Source organism: Calypte anna, chromosome Z (genome assembly GCF_003957555.1).
Source record: "Calypte anna isolate BGI_N300 chromosome Z, bCalAnn1_v1.p, whole genome shotgun sequence".
Taxonomy (NCBI): Eukaryota; Metazoa; Chordata; class Aves; order Apodiformes; family Trochilidae; genus Calypte; species Calypte anna.
The window spans coordinates 58,368,774-58,392,788 of record NC_044274.1 but is presented as its reverse complement, the minus strand read 5'-3'; positions in this window follow the sequence as shown (position 1 = coordinate 58,392,788).

Below are 24,015 nucleotides of genomic sequence, written 5' to 3'. Positions count from 1 at the left end.
TGTGGAAATTAGCAGAGGAAAGGTAAGAACTCTTTGTCCTCCCATGGAACAGGTCTCTCCTGATGTCTGCATATCTCCAAATTCCTGGTCTAAAATTTCTTCTTTTCTTTCATGTACCAACACAGGAGTCTCCACCCCACAGACTAACAGTCAAGACCTGCCTGAGAATATTTAAACTGTCATAAATAAATTTACAGAGCTGTAACAGCATCTGTCAAATTAAACTATCTCTCATGAGATAAACAAGTTCCTACCTACCTCCCTAGGTTATTGTGAGTTTTAAATAACAAGATATTGGTCATGCATGTAGAGATCCTCAGATAGAAGATGTTTGAGTACCAGGCATTCTTCACTGCTTTGATTCATTCTATTTCTTTGGTACAGTATGTGACAGACTTTCTAAAATTAGTATCTGAATGTAGTTCAGGAGTTGTTAGAGCTTGTACCCACTCTGACTTTCCAACCTTGTGTCTTTCCTTTCCTGTCAACTGAAGAGCAGATTAAAATACAATCCTTTAGTATATGGTCCTTTCTCATCTTATTTTAATACTTTGAAAACAAGTATTCAGTTGCACTTAATCCCTAAAAGCATTAAATCCCAGAACATAACAGCACACAACATTTTTAGTTGTACAGCAGGATGTGGGGATACATAAGTCCACATACCAAAATAGCTTTGTGAAAGTCACCCAAAACTGAGGCAAAAAAAAAATGTTAAAACCACAGTTTCACATCTGGTTCAGCTGGAAAATTGCAAATATATGGATAGCAAAGCTCATTCCATGGGCTTAAAGAGTCCCAGCACAAAACTTTCCAACAGCCTCGGCACCCTGAGGCGCTCTGTGGGGAGGAGAGGCTGGGCAGGTGACCCCAATGGACCAATCACCCTCCATGTAACATGGCTGCAGGGGGAGCCCTGCGCTGGGACCCTCAGCTGGGGGTGCTGCCCGCATTGGGGTTTACTTGTTTTCTCTCGTGCTGGTGTTCCTGCATCCTGTTTTCTCTCTCACTGAGAACACCATACACTGAGACAGGTTTCCTTCCCTGCCTGAGTAGGACCAGCTTGGATGTTTCAAGACTTATTTTTCAGGTTTGTTGCTGGCAACAGCCCTGGGCTCAGGCCCATCTGCTACTAAGTCCAGTCTGAGACTCTTCCAGTTGGGATGTAGTTACCATCTCAGTATTATGCATATTTTTTACAATTTTGTATTTTTAATATTGTTATCAACATTATTTATAGTAATACTATTTGTAATCCTGTTTATTATTTACATTTACCCTATTCTAGTTTTTTTCCAACCTTAAAGCCTTTTTCCCTTATTCCTCTTTTCCCCTGGAAGAGGGAAAGGGGGGAATAACAAACCTGCCATCTGGTTACTGGCTGAAAATGTGACTCCATTATATTCCCCACTATGCTTACATTTACATGGATATGCAGAGCCACATCCTTGATGAAAATATCTGACCTGAGATAGCTTCCTAGAACTGCATCACTCCCATAGGCACAAGGTACTTCTGAAAGGGACATTCAGTTTCTCTGTATAAATTGCAGTGGTTGGCCAGTTCAGCTGTTCTCCCATTTTCATTCTGCAAATATACTAGATATGGCTTTTAGGCAAATTTTGGGTAAAGCATACCCTTTGGTTCCAAAGCTCAAGACATATTGTATGATTTGCTCAAATTTCTTCCTGAGTCATTCCTCATCAGAGGGGAGTGAAAACAAAAACTAATTGGAAAAAACCCTATGTGTTACCAGCTTTAGGAGAATATATTAACATTATTTCAGTTCGGGAAAATATCCAGTTTTCCTAAGAATCATCACAGAGAGGTTAAATCTTTTTGTCTGGTATTAATTAGTCTGAATCATGGCAAGATTGGCTATTCTTTTTTTTGTGAAATGAAAGGGTATGTTATACATCTGTTCGTATAACATTATTTCAGCAGGTCCTTGCTTTGATTAGTATGTATCTAATTCAAAACAAATTTCAGAGAATAAATGCATTACCCTTTCTGAGTTTGGGGAGAAAATATTACAAAGAGATATGGTTTTATGCAATTGCTCACAGAGCAGAAACTTCTGCTGTAAGTTCGTAGGTAGTAAAAGTGTCTGTAAAAGTAATGAAGAGACATGTACTTTTATGGCAGCATTGTAAGAGTCTTGAAATAGTAAAACGTAAACATCATCACAATTTTACGTACATTCCAGTCAATTCACAGAGTAATTTTGTCAGGAAAATGAAGAGAGAAGTAGAAAAACAATTGAGGATGCCTCAAGTTCACTTCAGTTGTGAATCAACATCCTTTAATACCATGAATATGTATATTTCTAGACATTGCAAGAAACCGAAAAGCAACAGTTTACTCACAGCAGGTCTGTTTTGCTTTTTATTAGACATAGGAGCAGAAACTTTATAGTGAGCGACCTCTTACCAATAGTTCTGCCAGAGGTCATCGACTAGAATTTCTACAAAAGCCATTTAATGTGCACAGCAGTCATAAAACTCCCATCATGCTTGATGTTGACTGTGCTTTATTTGAATAACCTTAGATGACATATTGAATTCTTGAGCCTGCAGATTTGATTGAAAATAATGAGCCCACTGGTTTCTGAATTAGGAAAAAACTGGCAGTTTACTAAAAATCTGATTTTCTTATTATTGCTTGCAGCAGTAATCATAGGAAGGACTAGAAATTCAAAAGAAAACCTCAGGTCTGAATAGAAGTAGGAACTTGCATATTCTGTCATTATTCCTGAAATAATCACATGCCCAGAATGGTTATTTAGATATTTAGGCAGTCATTCTTATATACATCATCAGGATTTACAATAGACATGGAAAAATGCAATTTTGCTGCTATTAGTACATACCCAGCACTGAACTGGTGAGAAATTTTTCCCCATGAATCTCAGTTTTACAGTTTAAAAAGCTATGACTCAGGGAGTTGACTTAAAAATATGAACTGTTCCACCTAGTCTTTACAAATTGCTACTGGCTTCTGTTATTTTCATCAACATACTACATTTTAAATGATCTTTGTCTCTAACAATTTTAACTCCATTAAAGGGACTTTTGTTAAAATTAGTAAAAATTGTATCATGTCTGTTCTAATATTTTTATTGAATCTTGCTTGAACATCTGCATACTTGTAACAATAGATAGGCAATCTAAACTATGCTTTTGGAAGACAATTACAAATTTATTTTTTAACATATTTTTGTGTATTTTACTTTACTGATTTTATAATATAACATGCTTCCTATCCCACAGAGTCACATTGTGTGCTGTGGAGAATTGTTAGCACTGGAGGACACCATCTGAAAAATACAGGACACATAGACTGGTATGTCTTCAGTTTTCTGGAGTCTGTATGCAAATAAGATCATCACATGGGTATGCACATCTATTAACGTCAAAGAAGCCATCAGTTCAGACATAACTAATTGCTTGTCAAACATAAATTTTCATGCTTTACTGCATAAATCTGAGGACTTATTGTTTTCAGTAAATCTAACCTTTTTAAAATAGTAAACAAAGAGACCTCTAGTAATTTATTTAAGGAAAAGTTAAAAACAGGATAGATCTTGAATAAAGCCAAGTTGTATCTTATATGAATCTAATATGAATCTACAATAAAATAAATATGTTAAAAGCAGTTAGCCATGAGACTAACCCTTAATAGAACAATGTTAAGAAAGTAGGCCAGACTTTTACAGAGCTGTCTAATTCATCCATTATTATGAATAATAAACCTTACAACACTGCCACCTCCGGGATTTCAGAGCATTGTATTTTAATATACAATGCTCAGAATAAAAAGTGGTTTCCACTTGATAAGAATTAATTTATTTGCTGTGGGAAAAGTATGAAGTATTCATCTTTTTAATGGCTTAAAGTCCTTGGAAAAGTAGCTGCAGATCCAGAAGTAAATAAATAACATCAGGAAAGGGGAGGTTCTGAATCATATTTTTCTTAGTGTTCATACCATCTCAAGGCATTTTAATTTCATAACATTTCCAGATTATCTAGTGAAACTACAGAAAGCAGTTGCAAATATGATCTCCTAGATTGCCAATGAATTCAGCGCTTGAGAGGTTATCTGCATAGCATGATACACAGCCAGTAACAGCACTATTTGTACTAGAAATCTCCTTTCCATCTTCCTCACTACAGTGTTTACCAGCAATTACACTCAATGACAAGGTACTTCAGCATCCAAGATTCCCCAGCCTCTAACCTTTCTTACAAAAGGATTAACATAGGTGACAAATTATACCAGTTTAATACTTATTTTGGGTTTTGTGTTCAATGGGAACTATATTTAATTTTATTTCTTCATTGGTAAGAATAGCTGCATCTCTGGAATTTAAATGTGCTCTTAACTCACAAGAAAGTGTAGTTCAAATCATTATGGGGAGTATTCAGAAAATGTCAGCTGGTCCAGAAGTAGATGGAACACTAGCAAGTATTAAAAAAGGAAGATAAATAAAACCATAAACCATAAACAGTACACATCTCTCTAATTCAGAAAATAAAAAGTAGAATTACAAAAGCTAGACTTAAAGTGACAAAGATAATTAACAGTGTGAAATACCTTATGGAAAAGGAAAAACTAAATAAACAAGGACTTTCCTCTCGCTGTTAGAGAAGTGGTACAATGGAAGTACATTTTCTTATGACTGGTACAGAGTAATTGAACATAGGACTTCCTCAGGTGTCATAATACTATTTTTATTTAACTTAATTTTTCCGTTTGATGATCTCATAGGTGACCTAAACTTTAGGAATACATATAACTTGTTTTATTTCTTCTTGCTTCTGCTTTTTTGCTAGCCATTGCCATCAAACACTACTTGCTATGTCCTTTGATCAGCCATGCACAAAGATACCATGGATTACCAGCCATGGTAATCAATCATTCAATTTTTGAGTGGGCACCATAGTTGAGTCCTGCACTCGTGTAGGTTGCAATGTACATCTTTAATACAATAAAACACAGATTTTAATTATAAAGGTAAGTGTATGTGAAAAGAAAGAGTTCGTGCAGCATTTTCATACTCCCAAATCAGGATTATTTTTCAGTTGCCATGTTTTTCCAGCTTTCACTTTAACAACTTAAAAGCAATATAATTTTATATTACTTTTGTGGGCATATTATCAGCAGGTTGATACATCCTCCTAGCATCTTTTCTAATAGTTTCTCTTTAGCTAAATGGTGTTCATTTAATTACTCTGATCTCTCTGTGTAATAAAACTAGATCATCACCCCTGGAATACAAGACCACTCAATATTAAACTGCTTGTATATTGCCTCACTCAAAGGTTCTTTTCATCACAGCTCTCTATAAACACCAAAGGTCATTCTTACATTTTTCCTATGCATTAATGAATGCTTAACTGAATGATAAAAGGTATAATATTTGGGAATGCAATAATGTGAAAGACTGACAGTAAAAGACCCTTCCAGACAGAAAACCTATTTGGTTCTTAGCACTTCTCTATTATTGGCAGAAGAAAAATTATAGAAATTGAGTCCAGTTTCAGCCTTTGCACAGGTGGATATGAACACTGAATTGCTGCTAAACCAGTCAGCCCTGATGAGGTAGGCAGACCTCTGAGACAAAAGGCTTCACTAGACATCAAGAGAAATTGGTTGGAGATTGGTGCTTCCCACAACAAATCCTGTAATGCCTTCCATGCCAGAAAATGCAAGAAAATGTCTTTTTCACTAATAGTTCCTCTTTATTAGCTGTGGGAGTTTCCAAGTCAGGTACAGTGTCTCCTTTCACAATTGCACTGGACAGCAGCACAGGAATAATAATGACCTACCCCAGCAATGCCATCTACCAGATTCTCAGCAGCCACATATGTCTTGCCATTACTAGGCACATTTGAATGAACACAGACTCAACAGAAGTTTGTGTTCTCTAGACTATAATTTACATTCTTTAATTATTTTGTTCTTTCAAAATATTGTTTATTCCTGCAAATCTCCTATAAATTAATTTTCTGCCATTGCAGGTGTGTTTATCTCCTCCCTATCACCTATAATTGACAACACACTTTGCAGATTACCTTTGAGGATTTTTAAATAAGGCTTTAATTAATTCAAGTCCTGTTATTTCCCATCAGACCCACAGTTTTTTTCTCCTTCTCATTAATTTTCATTTAACTCAAATTGCAATGTATAATTCTGATGTTTGTACTCAAACAGATCTAAATCAGTTGTGAGAAGAAGATTTCATCATATCTTACAAGTGTATTACAGAAATCCAGCTATACTTACTGTGTTCCTTTCATCCCCTAATTCTGTAGCTATGTAAAAAGATGTTGTTGTCTGCTAAATTCTACTCTTTATCATCAAGGCTGGTGACATAAAGACTTGGTATTGTGTTTTAATCAATAAATTAATCTCCTTACTAAAACAAAAGTTCTTTATATATTGCAAGAAAATCTCCAGCCACATCATACTTTATTTATAATATTACCTTTTTGAAAAAACATTCTAAAAATACCCAACTTCCTCTAAAGTTGAATCAGCCCATACAATGGGAGGATAAAGTGAAGGGCTTTCAGCAGAGAACCTAATGTTCATACTTTCTCTTGGTGAATGCTGATGGAGGCTTTTTCTACCATTTATTCTTTATTAAGTATGAATTATATCTTTTAAATTATGATGTCTCGGAAATCAGAGGGTCTTTATAATTATCACGAATAGACTTTACACCACAAACAAATATTTGGTTTTCAGCGGTAACTGCCAAAACAAATATCTATGATGTATTAAAACATACTTTTTTAGACACTTGCACACCTACATCACTGTCATTTTTCATGATAGAAATATGTGCCTCATTAATGTTATAATTCATAGTACAGTACTAGGTCACATCTTTCCTGAGTTGTGTTGCATATAAAGAGGCATAATAGAAGAATATTTTTAGATTGTTTTACACTGTCTACTATTCTGAAGATAAATCCTTTAGACAAGGCTATCATTTTCCAATTTTTCCTGGGTCAAAGTAAAAATGATTTGTATGTCACTCATTTCATCCTGGGACTTGTAACACAATAACATAGTATCTAACATGAAATCAGAGTTGATGGAAAGGAAAGTATTGCACTATATAGACATTATTATTTTAAACATTCCTTGCTCTCAGCAAAGTGGCCTAAAGTGATTTACTTTCCATTTGCCTGTAAAAGGGAAATTGACTTTTGGGGCACAGTGTACTAACAAGCAATAACTCTTTGTAGGTGTATGTCAACTTAAATGGTACAAAGTAGCACTCCTTCTTGGTTTATTTATGCAAAAAAATCCCTGAGCCTTAGCCAGTAATAGAATATTCTAGTACGTTTCACTTTGGTTTAATAACAAAAAAAGAACATTTTTTCTACATGTAAGGATTTTTCATACTGTTTTGGATAGGCAGAAGCTCTGGCAAATTTCTGGCAGCATTGTCAGAATCCTCCCTTTGAAAAGTGAAAATGTACCCTACAGTGTCCAGTTCTGTATAATCAGCAAGCAGTGGTTTGTTGGAACTGAAGGAAAAAACCACACTAATTAAACCTCAATAAAGATGATTTATCAGGAGTTATTAAAATATCTTTATATATAAAGGTTTGAGAAACATTAAGAAAAGGAAGGAGTGAAATCTTCTAATTTTAAGACTTCTCCAGGGTGATGTATTCCTATATAATGAGCATGAAAGTCGTAAAAGGGAAATTACTGTACATTACTGAGAAAATTTCATTCGACTGACATGGAATTGTCAGTCAGAAACTAAGTATCACCTGAGTGATTCACTAGTGACCAAATATTCAGCATTGTTGATCTGGAGCTACTGAAGGCCTATACAAGGCAGAGGAACAAAAGCTTTTCTGTAGTGTTCATGTAGCTATGAAATCCCTCCCTTCTAAGCCTGCATTTCTGAAGATTTGTATCTCATTCTTGTATCTAAATTCTTCTTTTCTCTTCAGGCTTTTGAAAATGAGAATTTGAAGAATGAGAAAATCATGAAAGGAAGAAAGAAATAGGATTTTTTCAGAACTCTGGATTATTGGTTCTGTATTGGATTTTACTGTTGCACTCTATCTCTCCTTGACTTACTCATTTTTTTCTATTGTTAAACTAGGAAAGAGGCACTGAGAATAAAAGTTCTCAAGGTAAAATCACGTCAAATTAAATTCAGAGTATATGTTTTCAACTTTTTTCTCCTTGTATTCCTATTAATACATGTGTGAAAATAGAAACGTTAAACAGTAAGGTGTTACCCTATACTAATAATGAAAGAAATTAGATTTTCTCAGGTTAACAAGAATTTACATATAAAAACTTGACAAACACCCATTAAAAAAAAACTGTTAGGCTTTTTCCTCCCTCAATATTTATATTTAACTCCCTATTGTTATGACTTTGTATTGCCAAAGTCTTAGCTAAGATGCTTGGCTAAAATAACTCTCAGTTAAACTATTCTAGAAGCAGTCTAGAGCCACTCCACAGAGGGATAAATTAAATTTTTTATGAATATTGTAAGGTTTGCAAACCGATGTTTAATTATCTACCCAACAACTCACAGTATCCTTTCTTCCACAGTAGTTAGGAACTGCTGTTTAGGATATAGGGAGTAGCTGGTGCTAAGCATACTAGCATAACTCTCTTCTGTACTTGGGGACAAGATTTCCTAACAGCTATTATGAAAATTAACCTAAGTTTCTGAGTCATGAGATATAAGTATTCCTATTTCAGGCCCTGATCCAGAAAATCTCTTAGACATAAACTTAACTTTTACCATGCTTAAAAGTGATTTGTTGGATTAGGGCCCTAAAAGACAAACTCGGTCATGTGATGCAAGCAGTGCTTCTAATTGCTGTATTAGTCAATGTTTTCTATTTTGTGAAGGGCTAAGCATATAATTGATGTCAGTCACACAAAGATGTACCTTTGTTGCTCTGTTTTGTAAGTCTGCGGTTTTGTGTTTTAATTAGCAAAAAATCCTATCTTCAGATTCAGTAGCAATCTTTAATATTACTACTGATTAATGGCTTTAATTTAACGCATGAATATTCATCTATGTTACCATCAAGCTATAAACTTTAGTCTCCAAATTATGGACTTATACTTTAATGCTATCACCATACAGTGTTAAAGGAGTATCTACACAGGGATAGAACTATGTAAACAAGCAAAATCAGAAGAGCTCCCCTCTGCGGAAATAAAGTTGCTCAATGACAGAAAGGAAAGCAAATTATCAGGTCACACATAATACATAGCTGTAAGATGAAGTTGCACTTAAATTCGTTCCTCAAGTGCTGCAACTGAAAACTTCACTTACATATTTTACATCTATCTATACAATACTTGTATACAAGTTGTATACAATAATACAAGTATACTACAGTATACTTACATTATGCAATATATTCAAAATTTATGTCCATACTTTTGCAATGTTGAACATTATCATAAAGTCTCCATGAGGGCAGCTGACTCCAGGGAACAAGCAGAAGGAAGCATGTGTTCTACAGTGTTTTATGAAAGTAAAATTAGTGAGTAGGTGCAGGAGGTTCTATTTTTACCTAGTCATATAAAACTTCATACTGGAAAAAAAATTTAAAAAGCACTAGATTTGTCCTTAGTGATTGTCTAAATCTTTGAGTCACATTTTCAAAGCCAGTCACATTCTTCTGTGATTTAATTGGTTTAGTACCCAATTTGCCTTTCTCCCTCCTGCTGCTTCTCATTACACTCCAGGGTCTTGCCTCATTTTAATTCTCTCTAGGGTCTTGCTTTTACTTCTGAATTGTATTGCTTAGGAACAATCTGAGCAGTTAGACAGTACTTTCCAGGTCGCCCCTGTCAGCTGAGCTAATCCCATAAAAAAGCAGAAGAGAACACAGAAGCCACTGTGACTCATTCCAAGACACAAAAGCACTTCTGTGTAATTCTCTTTACTCCTAAAAGTGGTCCTACCTGTACTGAGCAGTCTAAAAGCTCATGTGAAAATCATTGTAACTATAGCTGTCCCTCCAGTCAATGCAGTATTGTATACGCTATAAATTGTTTAATGTTTATTGCTGTACCCTGGAAGTTATTTAATATTAAAAAGTCCATTGATCTTGCTTATTCTCAGTTTAACAAGAGAAAATTAGATGTTGCCCAGGGTCTGAGAAAGAACAGAGATGAACGCACTCCTAGAAGCTATTTTGTCATGTCTAATCTCTTGATTTAAACACATAAGGAGCTGTTGCATTATCTTTGGCTTGACATTATTTTATATTTCTTCATCATCATATTATAGTAGAACATGGCCTCAGGGTATCTGTTCTCTGAGATCTGAGCTTTTACTCTGCTGTACCACTCCTTCTATATAACCTCCAGTGAATAAACTGCATGATTGGTGCCTGAATAACATGTAAGGACAGGAAATGTAGGCCACAACACTTAAATCCATTTTAATTGTACTGCTCAGAAAATATCTAAATTGTAATCTATTTGACATTGTATTCAATTCTGGCATTAAGTTTATACTTGCAGGCTTGGAATAGAATATTTCAGGAAGAAATATTAACCAATTAATTAAAGGTTCCAAAGGGCAAGTTGGTTTACTGCAGTACTGTAAAAATCATATATATGTGTATATATATATATATATATATATGTGTGTGTGTGTGTGTGTGTATGTGTGTATACATATACGTACATATATATACATATATATATATACAGATATACATGCACACACACACATATGTGTATGTACATAAGTATGAATATAGGACAGGAGCAGTTGCACTGTCAAATAAAAAAATACTTCACATTTGGAGAGAAACAGCCTGTAGATACATCCAACCTAAGGTACCAGCAAAATTCCCAATTTTCTTCCCAAATCTCTGTTTTCTAGCAAATTAACACAATTATCAGTTCCCAATGAAAATGTCAGATTTTTACAGTTCTTTAATACTCCAGCTCCCCAGCTGGGATCATTGCTGGAATGTTTTGGTGGCATTTGGAGCCATGCCCATACATTCTGTGGGTCCTCCTTCATGATGCTTCAATCAGCTCTTCTTGGAGCATGCACTGGATCTAAGTGAGCACATAATCACACTGTACCTCCATATTTTTCATTATTTATTTTAAACGGCAAATTATTAAAATCTTTCTATCATATATTTTACAATCTATTAGATTTTTAGGATATTGTAGGTCTTTGATTAAACTTCCAGTGGGAGAACTCTACAAGCTTAACGTATTTGAAGGTTGGACTAGATGATCTTACACGCATTTTTCAACCTAAATTATTCTGTGAATCTTAATGATTCCATGACTAAAGTTTATTTTATGTAGACCTTGCAAGTATGTAATTTGAACAAGCATCCTTGCCAGCAACCTTAATTAGAAAAATAGAAAGCATTGCAATAATCAGGCGAAGGACATTAAAACAACTGCATTATTTAAATATTTGATGAAAAGTAAAAGAGATATTTATTGCATTTTCTGAGATTGCTTTACACAAAGACGGTATTGAATTCACAAAATTCTTCACGTTATCTGAAGAATCTGCCATGGTTTCAGAGAAAATATTTTCTAGTCACAAACCAGTGCTTTATCTCAATATAGTCCTTTTTGCCAGAAAACAAGGGAGAAAATAATCATGTTTCAAATTGAGATTTGTAGGTGACACTGCTTCACATATTTAAAAATATTTGAATCATTCTAGTAGTTAAAGCCACTGAATATTTTAAAAATCTGTCAATCAAAAAGTATTTATCACATTTTAAACAGACAAAATGTGTTCACTAAAGGATAGGACTATGTAGCACTATTTCTTTCTATGGAAATAAAATTACTGAGTAAATATTTTCACAGCTTGTATAAAAGAAAAAATCCTCTTATTATTGAACAAGAATATTTTCACTTTTAGAATAAAGTTGTTATTTGCAGTCACTTCTTCTAGTGCAGATGGTGCCTAGAAAGCCATAGGTTTTGTGTAAATGTGATAAATACTTAAATAATGACTGACCTTGCAAAGTGCTGAGGGAATTTCTTGATGGTGATGATTTCAGCTGAAAGAACTCAGCATCTTGTTGGACTGCACCCAAAACCTAATAAAATTTTTTAAGTTACTGGATAATCACTTCAGTATCTCACCATCTCTTAAGCCAGTGCATTTTCCTGTGGTTTTCCAGTGAACGTATGCATATATATATATATATACTATAAAGTCTGGTATAAAAATTGATCAGTTAAACTTCTTTCATTCCCCTTCTACTGGCTGCATGGAAAAGCTCCTGTTTCAGAGCTTCTTTCACAGTCAATACTCTCAGCCCAGTTAGTCAAGAGAAGTAGCATCTATCTCATCCTTTCTTTGGAAACTCTGCTTTGCTCTGTACCAGTAGATTAAGCAACACGCACTAGTTACCAGACCTAGTCTAAAACAGATGGGGAACTGGCACCCAAGAAGACTGAAGCTGTATATTCTGACCTGAAGGATGGCTATTAACCTATCCTTGCTATTGAAAATTACTGTTCTTCCTAAGTAAATTAACAGGGAATGTAAGGAAGCTTCATTGAATATAGGAGGTTTTGCAGTCTGCAGATTAGCTAGAACATTCCAGAGAGAGAGCTCCTACCCCTTGGGAGCACTTCAGATCAATGACAATCAAAAAATATTTATGAGGATAAATTATTTCCAGTTAAGACTTTGTTTAAAATTCAGGTATGACCTATTTTAAATTGGTTTAAGTTCTGAATTTTTGTCAAAATGAAGAAAAACATATTTATTATTTTCAATGCCATATAGCAATAGCAAACACTCTAAGTTATTAATGGCCTTTGCATACTAGGAAGGACTGTGACATGTAAGACAAAAGGTAAGCTTCTTTATAGATTACTTAAGGTATTGATATTGTAAATCAGGGAAGATGATTAGACTTCTGCCCCTACATTCAGGAAAGAAAGAATAAAATATTACATTACCTGAAAAAAATTTCTGAAAGTGGCCCAATTCACACTGGGGCTCTAACTTACAAGTATGGAAAGGATACTGTGAAGGTAAGTTAAAAATAAATCAAAGAAAAAGTCACAAGCCATCAGACCTGTGAGTCTGTCTACAAAAAAAATTCTCTTGTTCTCAGCTACATTGTACACATGGCAAAAGAGGATCAACCCATGGCTGAGAATTATGAACAGTTTCTAGCAAAAGATGCACATCTATTAAGGATAGGGAGTGCAGAAAAATCTTTAATTGCTCAACAGTGACAGAATCCACACCAGTGCCAGGAAGACCTTCTCAGACTGTCTGAGCTAGGATCCTCAGCTATTAAACTGCCACAGGAAGCAGCATGTCCTTCCCAATCTTGCAGGACTTTGTAAAATAAACAGATTTAGCCTGAAGCTGCAAACAGAGTGTGGAGCCAGGAAACTGGGCTGCAGTTAAAAGTGTTACTGCGTATTCACAGCAGAGTACATTCATGCTTTCACAGTCTAGGAAGAAATTTCTGAGATTTAAATTTAAATTTGTTACATGAAAGATTGCAATGTATTTGGATAAAGTGAAAACAGCATGCTGGAATTTGTAGAAGTCTCACACCAAAATGAGTGGTTGTTTTTTTCACTATGCAGTTAATGCTGTACTCAGTTTGACGACAGCAAGCAGCATCCACCACTTTTGAAAGTCTACATTGCATTGCAAATGAGATGACCTACAAATGTGGATTTGAATCTTTCTAGAAGACTAACACCCACATGTTGTCCTTTGAGGTACTAATCAAGGGCTGCTTCTTTAATGTCTGCCAGTATAACAATTCCAGTACAGAAAACTTTTCAGTAGAGTTTTATGGCTATCAGGGAAAATGCAAGCATCCAAACGCTCATTACAGCAAATAAATGTATTCACTGTCTCAGTTTCAAAGTTCTATATTCTACCCATAAATTCATATTTCAGTGATTACATTTATAAGAATAGTAAGAACAATAGGGATCTGGAAACTTTTTACAGAACCATAATTTTAAAGTTGAAATATTATAAGTTGAGGAATTTTCAGTATCTAACTAAATGTTTTCACTACTTAGATAAGTGTATTGCTAGTAATTGAGTCTGACTACAGCTGATACATAGTGCATTATCCTGGAACAGAGGTATGTCTGCTAGTGGTTTCTGACCACAGATAACTTTAGAGATTTTCTTAACATACCTATGATCTTGGATGAATAGTCATAAAATAGCATTTAAACCTCAATCTTTCAGAATGCATTTTTTTTCCTGCTTGTCCTACTTGCAAAAGTTATCCTTTAAATCGCCTTACGCTTTTATGTATTCCATGCTTTCTTTCTTCATCTACAGAATCCCTACAGGCTGCATGGTGTTTATTGCACAATTTCATTTCTGTCTAATGTGTCCCACTGCTCTCCTATAGAACTGCATATGTTTGAGAGAACTGCTGGAAGAAAGCAAGTATCTTTGTGGATTGGACTGTAACTGAAATGAACATTTATTCCAGAACAATGATATGAAAAACTAATTCTGCGATGTAAAGTAAGAGTTCTTTATTATAGATTCTTCATGGTTGAGTTAATAAAAGTGGAAAAGGTCTTTAATTTTTTTTATAAAAATGCTATTAGAAGTTAAATTAGGGGGGGAAAAAAAAGCCATTATATTTTAATTTTTCAGAGCTGTTTTCTAATATTCATCCTTCACTTTAACACAGTCCATTTGACATATATTACCGCAAAAAGGTGAGCCATAAAACATATTAAAAAGTAAATTAAAGTAATAAAACTAAACTCTCCCTTTGATAAAAGAAGCTGTTTTTAATAATCCGTCTCAGGAAAAGACACTAAATTACTCTCAGAAAAACAAATACACTTAAACATTCAAAACCTTACTATTTTCTTGTTAAACAAGTTAGAAAGCAATTTAAAGTGTAAAATGTAGTTTTGAGATTTTTATGTCTTATATAAAAAATAATAGTTTCATTTTTCTAAGTCATAGCCTTTTATTGTTTTCTAATTAGATGTAATTACCAATCTTTTTCACAAGATGCCACAGAAGTAGTAAAAATGTAGTTGCAGGAATTACAACCATTATTTAGGTACTTTTTTTTTTTTTTTTTTTTTTTTTTTGTCCCCAGGTAATAACAGAAAATTTCCTTCAAAATCAAATGTACCTTTGGAGAGAAACCTCACTGGATAAACACTATGGTTATTTGGATTATGTGTAAAATGACATATCATGCACTTATGTTCCCCTTTCTGCATGATGCTCCATATATTTTCTGTTAAATGTTTTTCTTGTTAATAACAGAATATAAATTTACACTATATTTTCTTTTTCAGACTCTGGAATACATTTCATTATTTCCTCACAATCAGATGTAAGAGATGCGAAAGAATTATCAGTATTATATTAGAAATATAAAATTCCACAAGTAGACCAAAATAATTTAAGAACGCTTATGTATATTTAAATAACACATTTGCATAGAAGCTATATTACCTATGGAATAAGAGGTCTGGGATAATTAAAGACAAATATATATGCAGTCAGGAAACTGGTTTTGAGTTATTTGCTATCATTTACTATCTACACAGATTTATCCTTTCTGTAATTTGTTACTTACCCAAAAAGGTATGAACCTGATGTGGATGTGTCTAATCAAAATAAGTTTGAAATTTTTCTTTCTTCTTGTTGAATCCAATAATTTTTGCTTCTTAAGCAAAAACTGCAAAAAGCAATTATCAAGGTGACTAACATCTCTTCCTTCATCTTCTTTTCTTATGTCTTTATCTGCACAATGCAATACACCTTTTTAAACTTCTCATGACAGATGCAAACTGTTTCTACAGTCAGAAAACAACAGACTCCTTCTTCTGAGTAAAATCTGAGGCACCATGCCCATTTTCTCCCTCTAAATCACAGCGTATAGGAAAAAATCACTTTGCTGAACAGCAACTTCATTTCTAAAAATTAGGTGAAGAGGTATAATCTGATATATTTCAATAAATATTTTAGACATTATTTCTTAAATAGCAAAGTTTGGGATTCATAGCCATCTTAAAAAAAGGAATGAGATGGAAAACTCTCTTTGAGGCTCCCCATAATTCTTGCAGAATTTTTTTTTTTACATTGGTTTACGTAATGCTACAGTGCTCCTGTCAACTAAAGTGCGTACTCAGCATGAAAGTCACAGCACTTATTGTAAGAAATGGAAATGCCATTTGAATACATTTTCTTAGTAGATCTCTACACATACATGGGCAACACTGTCCATGTTAGAGTAAATCATGTTATTTTTCTCAGAGAAAGATATGAGAAACACTGGAAGGTTTAATTTTGATTTGGTTTTTAAAATATCTGCAGCTTTAGAAATAATTTTCCACTTTGTGAGCTAAAATTCTTTAACACTGTAAAATAACTGATAGTTCAGAGGTACAAGGTATCATAATGTGTGATAAAGCTTAACTGCAGCTCATTCCTTTCATCAGAGAAGTAGACAGTGAAGAAAGTCTCATTAAACACACTGGAAATCCAGCAATAATAAGTAGGTTTGAGAAAGACAGATTTGCTTTAGATAACACATTTGCAGCCTAGATCAAGAGATACTTGCTGTGGGCAATAAACTCCTTATAAGTTGGCTACCTGCTCACAGCCCTTGACATGTTCTACTGCGCTCATCATAAACACTGTAGCTATACTTTTTAGAGGTTTTATAAAATTATTTCTTCATCAACATCCTCTCAGAATTTCCATTGTGTTCCTGATTTTGTGGATAGGTTTTCAGGTATATATATTTCAAATGAAAAGAATTATTAGATGAAATTTTAACAATAAAAAACTTTGTAAGGTGAAACAACATTCTTTCATAAATATTTATATGTCATATGGTATATTTTATTGGTCAATTTCTTAAACTAATAGTTGTTACTGTAATATTTTATTTATTACAGTTCAATTACCTAAATTGTAAGCTGCTGAACTACTGAAAATTCTGAATTACTGAGCTGTTTTATACTGTGAGAGTTAATGAGGTATTTCTAATTCTCATAGATGTTAGAGAATTTTTTTTTTTGCATTTATAAGTAATATTTCATTCCGAGATCCATTTACTTCACCACAGAAGTGAAGCAGTAATACCTCCCTTTGACATTTTGTACACTGGGGCTCTATAATGAACCAAGCATGAGAAAGAGACAAAAGTCATGTCAAATTAAGACACCTGTTCAAGAAAGGATGTTTTCTGGTGGAGGGGATGTTTACTTCTTTATTTTCAGTGTTTCGGACCTGATAATCTTTTTGAAGGTATCTACAGTCAATATTACCAGATTACCAGACAAATTAACTAAAACTTAGATTTCATTTTTTTGCTACTTACTTCAATGATGAAAACCTTTCTTTCTTTGATGAATAAACTCAAATTATTACTTCATCAAAAGAGCTATTTTCTGACAAGTATAGTCCCAAATAAACACATCTAAGAAAGAGAAAAAAAGCACCAAAAACCTACTATGGTATGTAGAGAAGTTTTCTTTATTTTTGTGAAGTTCAGAGTTGCTTTACTCCTAAACAAGCCCATTTCAATAGTTTATCAACAGCCCTACAGTAATATGGACACACTGGGATACAGTGTATTCAACAGGAAAAAACTGAACCTCAGTAGTGAAACACCTAAGTAGTTTATTGTGTGTAATTTGGGTTTAAACAAAGATACTATCTATTAAACCTACAGGATTCTCTTTCCTTACTCGGGAAAAGCCACAAGTATAAAATCTTATTTTTAAAGAAAATGCTATAAAATCTACTTCTATAATCACAAGTGCAGCTTTTTGCTGACTTAAACAAAAAATATCAAATGTCCTGAGAAGTGTAACATTTAGAAAGGGTGGGGAAGACTCAATTAAAAGCTTTTCACAGAGTACTAAACCTTGGCATCTTTAGGAAAATAGCATGGAAATTTCATTACAGTATAAGACCATAAGAAATACTTATCTTATGACCACCTCTGTAGACAGAAATAAGAAGGAAAAAGTATGCAATTCTTTTCTTTATGCTTTCTCTTTAATGCCATAAATTCACTTGCGGCCCCCAGAAATAGACCAAATTATTCTGAAGGTAATATATGTCCCCAGCCTGGTATAATATTTGCAATACCTGCTTCCTCTCTGGCCAGGCTCCTCATTGTTATTTCCTGCATGGTGGCGATTATAACCACTGCTGATGAGGAAAACGTGATGTTAGGACAACCCTGAGCAATCCTGTCAAAATCCTGTGAAGGCAAATGAATGGGTCAATTATTGGAGGCTGATATGGACGGTCTTCAGGTGAGACAGATTGGGAAAAAGAAAGGTTTACCCATTTCTCAGCTAAGGAACAATGTGACAAAATTATGGCTTTCATAGCAAAGAATATTTTCTTCTAGCTGCAAAAAAGCATAGAACATTTTGTCTTATTTTTATTCAGGTTATCAAGTGTAACTTGTAATTGATTTTTAAGCAGAAAGCCTACTCTTAATGAACTTTAAAATATCCCTTAATTCCCCTGAGAATTTTTTTGAGAGAATCCAGTGACCATAAATATCTTTGACTTTTTAATGCATTTCAGTATCAATAATTCAAAAGTCTATTCCAGAAGAACTTCCTAGAAATGTCTGCTACTGGTTTAAATGCTACAGCACAACACCTCTTTGGGCTTTAAAGTATTTGTGCATATATTGCACCAGACATCTCAGGCATCTTTCTCAAGTTGGTTTTGTTTTTTGTTTCTTTTTAACACTTTTTATCTACATATTTCAATAGTAAAAAAATTTTTTTTGACCAACTGGCAAAGATATTGCTCTGCTGGGAAGCTGCCCACAGTGACTCTGAACTCTGCACACAATTCTAAAGCTTTATATAAATGATTTTAATTTCCCATCAGTTTCTTTCATGTTTTACTTTGGTCAGCAACTGTGCTGCCTAAGGGATGGCTCCAAAATTACCATTAAATAATGAACAAACACAGGGTTGAAGTATGCTACAGAACACTCTTCCAAGACTTTCAGCAAGGCCTGTAGCTGACAGCTATGAAATAATTTAATAGATTTGTGGTTTAGTCTATCCTCAAATGTTCAAAGATAACTGTAGATTTAAACTTGATAGTTACAAATATATCTTCCAGTATATACATATACACGTATGCATGTTTGTATTAGAGCAAGCTCTTTACTCTCAGTACATTTGTATACTCAAATTATTCTGTCTTAGGAAGAGATTATTATGATTATCCATATTTTTTTTCATTAAGGTATAGCTTTTTTTTTAGGGTTTTGCTTTTGCTCTTCAAGTTTAATTATTATTTCTTTGGCTTTTACCAACCTGATTCATCACAGAATCACAGAATGCCTCCAAAGCAAATTTATCTTCCCATGCAAGTGATTCTTTGAAATGGACTGAAATTGTATTTCCCTGGAAAAAATAATCATAGAATTTATAACAAGGTGCATGGTATATTTCAGCTTTATTTACTGCTTGTTCCATTTTATTTGGGTCAGCAACATTTTATCAATTAGTTTTTATGTCAAGGAAAAAATTGCTAACAAATACAGCACATAGCATCATATTATTATATTTTTCCTATGACTGTGGTAGGAAGTCTATTTTTTTCTTTTTCTGGCAAATTACACTTGAAAGAGACTGTAACTACCCTTCATTCAGCCTGTGCAATATATGTCATTTTTTTCTCATTTTATTGGGTATGTTTATGTATTGTGAATGTTTACTCTGGGCTACTGTTTCTAACAAAATGCATGTGTGAAGAGAGGTGAAGGATGAAAACTCCATAATTTTTCAGATTCATGCAGCTGAACAAGATACTTCCAGAAGTACCAAAGGTTGTATGAATACTGAAGATTTGTTTTCACAGTGAAAAATTAATTCAATCTCTGTATTTATCCCTTTATTGGAAAAATAACTTTTATATTACTTTAAAAATTAAGATGAAAAATTATTTTCCAAGGAAGTCAACAGCATTTTTGCCACTCAGTCACGTCAAACTAGATTGCTGCTAAATACTAGATTTTCCCTGGTAAATTCTCATTCACAGTCTATTTCTATATTCAAAAATCACAAAATTGTGGATATTTCTTGCTATTCCTTACTAAGAGACCTTTTGTAACAAATTCATACTGCCAGTTCATTGTACTTCTAACCATCAACAACTCCATTTTGAACTCCATTTTGCCTTTTTTTTTTTTTTTAGGCACGTGTTAAATGATTAATTTTATTTCTGCCTAATTAATGTACATTGACGAGGCCTGTCTAGTGCAAAATCCTTTACCTATTTCTTTTATTCTCAGCACTCCACAAATCATTATGGAAAGAAAATCCAACTGGATTTTTCTTAAATTCCAAGCCAGCTGGATGAGAGCTCATCCAGCCAGACCTTGCAAACTAGATATCTACTGTAAGACACTCATCTTACACCTGTAATCAATGTATTTGTAGAAAGCACTTTCACTCATTATAAAATAACTGACAAAGACAAATAGACTAATCAATCCTCCACAAGAATTTACTTTATTCATTGAGTGCAGATAAGTATAACAAACACACACAGGGCATATAACTCTAGGTCAGAAAAGTTAGGTGACAAGTCTCTTACCCTGGGTCTCAGGGAGTGCTTGGTGTAAAATTACAAGATGGTAATATCTTGGTAGGAGAAAATAGTAAATATTCAAAATTTTAGAAATGCACAGGTTTTGGATTTTATTTCTTAAACCATGGGCACATGAATAACTTCTTCCTGTGTACCCAGTGTCCTTTGTATCTTAACCTTTTCATTGTTTTACACTTTTGCCTCCTAACCTTCAGCTTTAATTTCCCTTCTGTTAATTAATCCAGGAATAGAAAAACTAACGTGTCTTACATCTTCCTCTGACCAACCTCCCACCTTAAGCTCTCTATACAAATGAGTCAAGCAGCCAGACTCAGCATATTGATCAGATCGGTATTTTGTGTGTCTCACCACTCCCTTAACTCTCAGTTCTTTACAATCCAGCTCAGTCATGGGCACCACTGGTCTCTGCATTCCCATGCACTTCCCTCTGTGAGTGTCTGCCATCATTCAAGAACACCGAGCAGTATTTTTTACAAGACTCAAGTGCACTCTCATGTTCCAAAGCACTGTTATTACAGCATATTTTCTGATATGCAAATATTTCTTAAGAAATGGTTACTAGCTAATTAATGAAGAACCTGTGAACTACAAGATCATCTGTTATTCCATAAATCATATACATCAAAGAAACTGATATGTATTTATTGCAGTGTTCAATGTACTTTTGTACATTCCAAAAGAAAGAAAATATTCTCTATTTGTTAAATAAATGACAATATCTTTTAAAAAATTAAATTAATTAAAAAACAGAACTCAACCTACTATAATGTTACCCGTAAAAGTTTAATTATGCTCAAACTGGTGCTTTCATAAAAGCTAAAATGCTTTAAATTTATTCAATACAAAAAGATAATTTTGAGGATGTTAACTCCCTATATGTAGTGAAAAAGGATTATTACTTTTTACTCTCCAGGTTATTGTTGCACCTATCCTACAGTCTCAGATGTGTGAATGCACACAGAGAATACACCAAACTGAGACCAATCAAGCCACAGCAAGCATAAATCTTGTCCCACATATCTTGTAACTTTCTCATTCTTTTAGGTTTCTCCTAGTACCTGAAAGCAAATTTCAAAAACTATGTTTTTTTCATTTTATTTTTAAAAATCAGAAAGCATCTTGAACCTAATCAGTTGCATTCTGATAGTAAAAGAGCTCACTGGAAAGGGAGAAAAGCAAAGAAAGAAGAAAGAAAAAAAGCTAAGGAAAAGTGAGTTTCTGTGTTCTGTATTTAACTTATATGGACTATATTCACTGATGCTTAATGCAGTTAACACATCCTTCTTTCCAATATGACATTACATGGCTTATCTACAAACATTATCTGTTTGTTTCTTATTAAAGAGGACTCTTCAATGAACTTCCAAGTGACAGATTTAAGAAATCATTTAAATTTATTCTTGATAGTCACAGTTTCTGTCATTAGTAGGCCAAACTGACAAATTATCAGTGACATATTTATGCTACGACTGATATTCCCTGGCAGACAGGATGTAGGAGAGAAATATTTGGAAAACAATACTTAGACAATACACTTGTTGTTTATCATCTGGTTATTTGTAATGAGTTTTTCATTAACTATAAAAGGGCCAAGGAGGAGTGATGAAACTGGGATAGTATAGAAAGGAGGAAATGCCATCAATCTTTAATGCTTTGTACACTGCCTGTCATGACAGTTTTATTTTGATGCACAAACATGACTACACACAAATGCTTCTGAACTATAAGCAGATCTAAATTACATTGATTTTTTTTTTTTTTATTTTAAGTGTTTTCACATTTTCTAAAAGTAATTCACTGAAAACAAGAAGAACCAAGAAGGCCAAGAAGAAAACAAGAAGTCCATCAGCTTGAGAATGAGGGAGCAGGGCAGGCCAGAACAGCAGCCAGGGGCAGCTATAGTTCCAGAGCAATAAGCATTAATATCGTGCAATGCAGCCAAGATGGCTGGTGCTCTTAAATTTGCTTGCAACTGGTCTGCTGCTTGTAATTTTCCAAGCAATCAGACATCCATAATAGCTTGGATTAATTAATGCATAATACATTTGTTCCATCTGAAGTCACCAAAGGTGCATATATCATGGGTCCTGGATTTGACTATGCATTGCTTGTGACATTTCTTCTAAATTGGAACATTTCCTCTACTTTTAATAAATCTACAGAACAATATTTTCAGGCAACAGAAATGCAGTACATACTTTCAAGACAATGGAACTGCATCCTACTTTTCGTCAACAGAGAGGAGAGCCCTGTATTTTCTGCTGTCATGTAAACTTTGTAGTTTACACATCGTGCAGTCTCTTTTTGTAATTTTAAAAATATAATGATTGCCTACTTTATATAAACATGAAAAAAACTTCTCTAGAGAGCCAAGCATGAAAGCTAGAGGCAAAAGGAACTCCAAAAGAATGGTATAGATTTAATGTTTGTGATCTATTAAATACTAGAATAACTGCAATTTTATACTCTTCCCAATATTGTGCTCCATGTGACAGCCAAGCACTGAGCAATAGCATATTTATGTAGCAGACTCCTCAGAAGAACAAAAAACTTCATATCTAGATCCTTAAACAGCTCCAGAGGAAACTGACAGATGAAGACGCAAAGCCACTCTCAACTATATTTGAGAAGTCACGATGGTTGGGTGAAGTTCTGGAGTCCCCAGTGTAAGAAGTACATGGAGCTGTTGGAGTGAATCCAGAGTGCCATGAAGATGATCAGAGAGCTGGAGTACCTCTTTAGTGGAGACAAGATGACAAAGTTGGGGTTGTTCAGCCTGGAATAGAGGAATCTACTGGGAGAATTTACATAGGTGCTCTAGTGCCTCACGAGGGTCTACAGTTAAGACAGTGAGGGACTGCATACAAGGGCATATAGTGATAAGGAAAAGGATAACAGCTTTAAACTGGAATAGGTTAGATTTAGGCTAGATATTAAGAATAAATTCCTCAGTGTGAAAATGGTGAGGCATTGGAATATGTTGTGCAGGGAAGCTGTGGATGCTCCCTGGAAGGCCAGGTTGGATTGGGCCTTGAGTGACCTGGTCTGGTGGGAGGCTGGAACTAGATGATATTTAAGGTCCCTTCCAACACATTTTTTCTCTGATAAATATGGGAAGCTAAAATTTTCTCATCAATACAAGTGAAACTCTAAAACTTCAGCAGCAGACAGACTGTATGTTTGTGGAACCTTCATGAATTACATTAGCTGTGAGATTTTAGGTCTGATGGTGCTTTTAGTGTTCTCAGTTAGCTCTGGTAGGTACCATTTCTTTTAGTGTTCTCAGTTAGCTCTGGTAGGTACCATCTGAAACTGTATATATATATCCTGTACCTTTGGCTATCTTTAAAACTTAAAGGTACAGA